This window comes from Acyrthosiphon pisum, chromosome X (assembly GCF_005508785.2).
Source record: "Acyrthosiphon pisum isolate AL4f chromosome X, pea_aphid_22Mar2018_4r6ur, whole genome shotgun sequence".
In the NCBI taxonomy this organism is placed as follows: domain Eukaryota; kingdom Metazoa; phylum Arthropoda; class Insecta; order Hemiptera; family Aphididae; genus Acyrthosiphon; species Acyrthosiphon pisum.
Window position 1 is genome coordinate 110,929,735 of NC_042493.1, and position 8,194 is coordinate 110,937,928.

Here is an 8,194-nt window from a genome sequence, read left to right on the forward strand (position 1 = left end):
AACACTTCAACAACTCAACAATTTTTCCATTGGCTCAGCAACTCAACTTTCACAACACCTCAACACATATAATTTAAATCTCTGTTTTTTAAAAAAAAATTGTATAACTTTTAAAATCTAAAGCAAAATTGTGTATAAGTAATGTTTTAAAAATTGTATAACTTTTAAAATCTGAAGCATTGTGTGCAAAGGATCGGAGAATCGAAATGCAATAAAAATATATTATCAGAGTATGTAACAATTCGATTACACTGAGAAAGTAGTAGTTAGATCAATTGAGAACAATTCTATTAAAAAATAAAAATCTCAATACACTAATTAGAAATCAAAATCAAAAATATTAGAAAAATATATAATAATAACATGTCCCCATTTGGGTGAGTGTTAAATATCAATTTCTTTTTAATACATTTTTTGCATTTAGATTTTTATTTTTAATAGAACAATTATATTAAAAAATATTTTAATTATTATTGCATTTAGATTTTTATTTTGATAGAACAATTATATTAAAAAATATTTTAATTTGTAAAAAAATATTTTAATTATTATTGCATTTCGATTTTCTGATCTTTTTGCACATTGTTTTCTTTGTGATCTTTTATTGATATAATGTGGACTGTGCCAGGAATGGTATATATATACTACTTACGGGTGTATGAACTCATATTTAAATATACCATTATTATTACAGCACGAGCACTTACCTCAGAACTCATGTGACAATAAAAATACAAATAATAATAATAATAATAATAATATATATAATATATTATAAATAATATTTATATATTATATTACTATAACTTTAACTATATAATTGTATACTATTTAGGATAAAAGTTTAAGAAATATTGGAAATAATAAATTTTAAATATTTTATAGATTTTATTGTATCAACTCAATTGTCTCTCCACAAGCTCTGATTAATGGGGTAAATTAAATAAATAATATACTTATTGTAACTGTATTTTTTATTCAATAAAAAAAAAAATTATACACATGTATGTATAGTATATACCGATATAGTATGTATTGTAAATATTATTATCATTATTATTATTATATAATATCGTAAATGTACCCACCGTCGACAACTATTAAAATAATTTATTGTCAAACACAATTATTGTCTAAAGAACCCGTTTGAATTAGAAAGAAAATACGTATTGCACATTTCAATTCTTTTTCGTAAAAAAGTTATATTATAATTATTAAAATTATACAAAACGTATGCATTGCGTTTATTATTATTTAAGTGCTGTTCTCTTCGTGAATAAATTATATTCTATTTGTTAATCTATGTATATATATTGTGAAAATGTTCATTCCCCGACTCGTGCAGTATATATAATAATAATATCGACTTCGTGATATTATTTAATATTGTTGAACAACAAAAAACACCCACTGTTACATACCTCTGAGTTCCTGAGTTGGTCGTCTTTTTCGAATTTCATATCGACATATAATATCCGAAGCTTATATTATACTACCTACAAATATAATATAATAAATTATAATATAGTGTAAAAAAAAAAAAATGTCATATCACAAAATTTAACACGCACATTCCATATTAAAATATAGGCATTGTCATCGTCATCGTTGTCGTGCAAGAAGTTATCAAGTAAATATACTATTATAATAAATTGTATTATTTTGTATGACCTTAGGTAGTAGGTACCATTACCACATACTTTTCAACACGCAAAAAGTGACAAATTAAAAAAGGTGGGTAAGTGGATGTCGCTCTGCTGTACAGTAGGTTACAAATGGGTCATGGTATTATGGATGGTATTAAATTTGAATTCAATGATGTAATATCATTGTATAAGAAAAACGATTCTGAGCGGAGAAGGTATGTCAGTCTAGGTATAAGACATATATACTTATCTAAGGTATATAAAAAAAAAATGACCTATAATAAATTCCAAATTAATCATATCACAATATCCAATAGGTACTTATAACGTGTTAAACATCAAAACAAACCGTAATACAATCATAGATATATTATAATAGGTAGTATACTTTAGAAGTTTCAAATACCCACGAATAATATTATACAGTCACAACAAAATAACTAAAATAGTTATTCCAGGTTTTTTAATATGTAATTTCATCCTAATTTAAACTTAAAATTACTATAAAAATAAACTGTGCTTATGTATTTTTTAGATTTTTTGTTAACAGAATTAATTCTTACGTGGAATCTCGTTTCAAATTTTCAATCTTTAGATATAAAAGTTTTACATTTATAAATTTTTAACTACAAAATAATTATTCAATTTTAAATTAGATAAATTTTTTCAATATTCGATTTTTAAATGCTTATAAAAAAAAATTGTGCATATGGATTTTTATTATTTTTCAACTGCTATTGTAACATTATATCAGGAGCCTTGTTTTACATTTTTACACTTTTTGGCCCAACAGATACAACTTTATTGATATTTATAGAAAAAAAAATGTGCTATACATTAAACTAACTTGTTACTTTGTTTCCTTGTCAAACTTACACTGTTCACACTTATTTCTCAGCTTTAAAATCTAATAGCCTAATGGTACACCAGCAAAATTAAAAATAAAATATCATATTTTTTACTTATATTACAATATTTATAATATATTTATAGCACTATTATTGGTTGCACTATCATAATAATATTAAATAGTTGGACTTATAAAGTTATTACAGCATATAGACACGTGATACACATTAAATGATTTTTGTTTAGCACCAATAATTAAATTAAAGAATAAGCTACACCAGTTAGAATTATTTTTTTATTAACAAACAATTCTGAATAGCCATTAAAATATAGAATCATAAAATGATAGTGCCTGGATACCTAGATACATTTGGTATACAAACGGTGCACATGGTGTCATGAGTGTATTAATGTTTGATCATATATGTTATTTATAATAATAATTTAACTTAGCTTGACGATTTTAAAACACTTGTCTAGTTATACACTGCACATAATATTTCAATGATAGTAGATTTATAGTATTATGTGATCATTATGCTAAAATATTTTTAACTCAAGTCGCCAACCTAAGTTCAATAAATAGTGTCTAACTTTCTGTCTACCAAAATTTTTCTGTTTTACCAAATTTCACTCATACCACAGTCCACGAAGCAAGGAACCGAAACCATTTTATCTGAGGAGTGAGTAAACATATCCGAAAGCTTAGGACCAGAATTTTAATATCTAATAATATACTATCTTTTTCCTACAAACTATATTGGATAAACTAATATAATGGAAAACTTTATAAATTATTCGTACATCACCCACACTAATAATGTACCTAATATATTTTGTAAAAAACAATTAACTCTTAGTTGTCGAAATGCCCAAGAGTTCATTTTCTTATAAATAAAAAAAATACATTACATTCTCGATAAAAATGTGAAGGTCTGCTTAGGTATGCAAATTCAAGCCCTGTTATTTGGTTATTTTCATATTTATACATGCCTCCTATGCAATTTACTTTGTCACTCAAAAAATAAATCTCACATGCAATTCTGTTGTTATGATTTTGAATATTTATCTACTAACGACTACTGCAGAATGGAATTCGTATGCCACGAAAAATAATTATATTGAAACTATAATGACCAATTTATTAACAAATCTAGTTAAACTAAGATCATTATTGATTACATTTTCAATTTTTTTTTTATAACAATAACAATTCACTAACGGCCAATAAAAAAGGTCATTCGTAACAATAATGATGTCCAAACGTCCTACGCCCAATTTTGTTTTTACAGACATCAAATTTAACGATTTATTCGTTACATTAAAATTGTTTATCCAATATAACTATTGACGAAAAATATCTGAAATAGTGCGATCATACTGTGATGTGTCAGTATTATATGAACATTAGAAGTTCTATAATTTAGAACCACCACCAAAGTAAATGTCAATTACGTGAATAACCCACACCACAGTGTGAATCTTACACAATATGATAATACCACGGTTGGGATTGTCGCATACGATAAAATACTATTAAAATTGAACGATTTGTATTACATACACTATTTCGATATGGCCGCTAGTAACTGCAACTGTATTACGCCAATTTAATTCATCGGCTGTACAAGAAAAAACAACGAAAAAAGATCGTGGCCCGAACGAAGTGGCTCAGAAGATTTCCCTCGAAAACCCTATACTACGAGTAATCGACCATACGCGAATTATTACCATTTAGTATTTACCATAGTGACTCTAGCCTGACTTTTTAGTTGTCGGCCACCATACAGACAGACACGTGCACGAGTGTAGCTGGAACGTCGCGACTGTTTGGGGCGAATATTATATTTTAATAACATTGAACCAATCGGTGATATTAAAAATAATATAAAATTATTGTATTCGTGTTTCAATCTTGAGTATTACGAAACTTGGCACGACCATGAACTTAGTGTCAGAAAATGCTTTTTAGATTCTGAGTGAAATGATTTATGTGTATTTTTTTTTTTGTGTCTGTCATCACATTTTAAGACAGTAAAAATGCTTAGATTATCTTCAACAGTATCTTTTCTGATAGGAAAGTTAAACCATTTGGTACTTTGGGGGGATAAAAAGTAAAATTTTACCAGTAGTTTTCAAAAGCGCCGTGAAAAACAAATCAAAAATTAAAGAAAAACGGGAATTTTTACACACAATCTGTTTTCGAGAAAATTGATTTTGGTTTTTGGTGCAACTCTTAAACAAATGACCGTATATACATGAAATTTTTACTGAATGTTTATATTATCATTTTCTATATATCATAACATTTTCCAAATATTTTGACTTATTTTGAGCTCTTTACGGACATTTTCAGTTTCCATATTTTTTATTTTTTTTTTTATATTGACAAAATACGTAAAAATGACGAAAATTTGCAAATTATTTTGTGTTAGAAATTCATGAAAAATTTTCTTTTTAAATCTAAGATTTGAAAATGTAATACAAGATTCCTTATAAGTTTTTCTACCTTCTAAAAAAAAAAATGTCTACAAGCAAGTCAAATTAAATTTTTATGAGCGTTTGAAATTCATATTTTTACAACATTTGATATTCACTCGATTTCTCATGCTACAATTTTCTTATTTTGTTGTAATTAAAATAAGAAAGACGTAGATACTTGAAAAATTTACCGAATGTTCATATTAGCATTTTCTATACACGATAAAATTTTGAAAATCATAATATGCGGAATTATATATTAAAAAACCTCGAATAACTATTTTAGTTATTTTGTTCTGATTGTATAATATTATTCGTGGGTATACTTGAAACTTCTAAAGTAATCTATTATATATCTATGATAGTATTACGGTTTGTTGTTGATGTATAACGCGTTATAAGTACCTAATAGATATTATGATATAATTAATTTGGAATTTATTAAAGGTACCTATTTAGGTCTTCAAATAGGAATTCAAATTTAATAACATCCATTATACAGTGACCCACTTGTAACCTACTGTACAGCAGAGCGACATCCACTTATCCACCTTTTTTTTCTATTATATTAGTATACACTCTTAATTATTATGATGTATTTTAAAGTCTAGCCTTGAAATAATTTATTAGAATACTATAATCTAAATTTCAAATATTGACAAAATACGTAAAAATGACGAAAATATGCAAATTATTTTGAGTATGTAGTATGAGTATGTCATACTATACTTAGTATATGAAAACATAATATATAGTATGATAATAGGCTGACCGATTGTTTTCGCACAGAATCGTTTTTCTAATACAATGATATTATATCATTGAATTCAAGTTTAATAACATCCATTACAGAGAACCACTTGTAAACTACTGTACAGCAGAGTGACATCCACTTACCCACCATTTTTAAATTATTTTTACGAAAAAAACAATAGTGACATGTTACGTGTTGAAAATTTACAAACAAACAGTACAACAGTACAATTACAAAACAGACATTTTTAATTAAGTTACAACATAAGTTTCTTTTTTATTTCTAGCGATTTAATTATGGTATTCGTAAACACCAAATTATTCATCAATTATTTTTTTTTTTAAATTACGTTATTAAAAATAATAATTGAATGCAACCCTTTGTTTATCTTTTAAGTAAAAGCGATTTTACCTATATTTTCGCTTAGTAAAATGTTGATGAACGTCAACTAAGCCTATGAATTATAATAATTGTAAAAGTTTATTTTTCTTTCAACTTTTTTTCCCATTTTTTCTTTCTTATATTAAATTATGAAATATGAATTTTAAATAATTAATTGGTAACGAAAAATCAAATTAAAATCCCTGCTTGGAATACGACATGAGGTACTTACAGAATATTTCATTCGAATTTACAATTCAGTTTAACTTCCACATTACGAAGTATCATAGGCAAAAAAATAAATTCGCATCAAAAATTCGTAATTCGTTGTATAGAATGAAATAACATTGAATTAAATTTGGACATCTTATTTGGTTCTCAAAAATATTTCGTTTAACAGAAAATGTTGTTAAATAGAAGTTCGTTATGATAATACGGTGACAGTTTTATGTTTTGTAACGTATAAGCACATATAAGTAGAACTTATACAGGGACGATTTAAACTCAAAAAATCTACAGTGGTCTTAGTTTATCGAACAACAGTTTGCATTACTTATTACACATAGTGTAGGTGTTAACACGTCATAAACACACTCAGCGGTTGATTTTGTTACCACATCGTAAAACAAAACACGACGATTTCAAAAGAATTTCGTCAGATTGCTCGTCAGCATTGAATTAGACTTTAATAAACGCAAAGCACAAATTAACCCGTGGAGTTAAATTTTAAATAATATGTACATTGGTACATTGATTTTAGTACATATCCTTTAGAAATTTAATTGATATGGGAATTAGTCCAAATTGCAGTTATAGTATTCTAATAAATTATTCCAAGGCTAGACATTAAAATACATCATAATAATTAAGAGTGTATGATAATATAATAGAAAAAAAAATACATAAAAAGAGGTCATATAACATTAAGAAAAAATATACATAAAAACTATTCAGTTTTTACAATATTAATAAAAATGAACGATAAACTGGTTGCATCGGCGTTGCCTATATAGGTAGGTATATTACATTATTTTCTCTGATATTTTTTACTTCATCGCTCAATCTTTGATACTATATCATTATTATAAACCTTGGTGGAATTAAAAAAATATAACCTATCTGATATGAGTTGTTTAACAACAACAGATGAGAAGTATGCGACGCGTTAATTATTCGAAAAATATTAAATAAACGTAGGTAGGTATAATATTGTTATCTCTTAATAATATAATTGTCTCCAGTGCCGCGATTACAATTTTGAGTACCCGGTTCAAAAATATTTTAGAGACCTTTTTTGTTTTTACTGTAGCATTGTCGGAAATATGGTAGCGGGCTTAGTCACAAAATAAACCATTAGCTTCCTTAGGTTCGTTCGGGTTAGCTCCCATAGGTAAATTCAAATTAATTGGTAAATTTAATTTAATTTGTGTTAAATGATTTGCTAATTCGCGCGGGGTCATTAAACTTGGGTGTATTACTCCCGTCCTTGCGTCTGTTATGATAGCGCTTTTTGACTGTGTTTCCATCGAATATTGCACTAATAATGCTGTAAATATACCGTGTATTTTATTCGACAAAACTAACGCTTCCATAGTATTTGTTTTATTAACTAACTCTCCTATTATTCCTTGTTTATCTACCAATTCCGCGTATAACCTGTTTACTTCCCCTGACGTCGTACTTATGCCCTTTATTGCAGATTTTACTACAGTTGTTTGGTCTTTAAGTATATGTAACATACGTTCATTTGATTTTTCTATTTTACCTATTTCCTCTACAGACTCTTTTGCACATTCATCGTCGCATACCCCGAATAGTGTTTTCATTGCTGAGCCTACAAAATTTATTAACCCCCGTCTTTTCCTACTTTGGAAAGTGGTTACTTCTCCCGAATGCTCAGAGTATCTACCTATTGATTCGTACATTTTTTCGCGTTGTAACGAGATTTCTTGGAACATTACTTTAAAAATTTCGTCTAATCTAGAGCACATTTCGTATGCTGTTACATTCAGTTTACAAATGTTATTCATTATACTTATTTCCGTATTTAATTTATCATGCCTATTGTCGTAATTTTGCAATG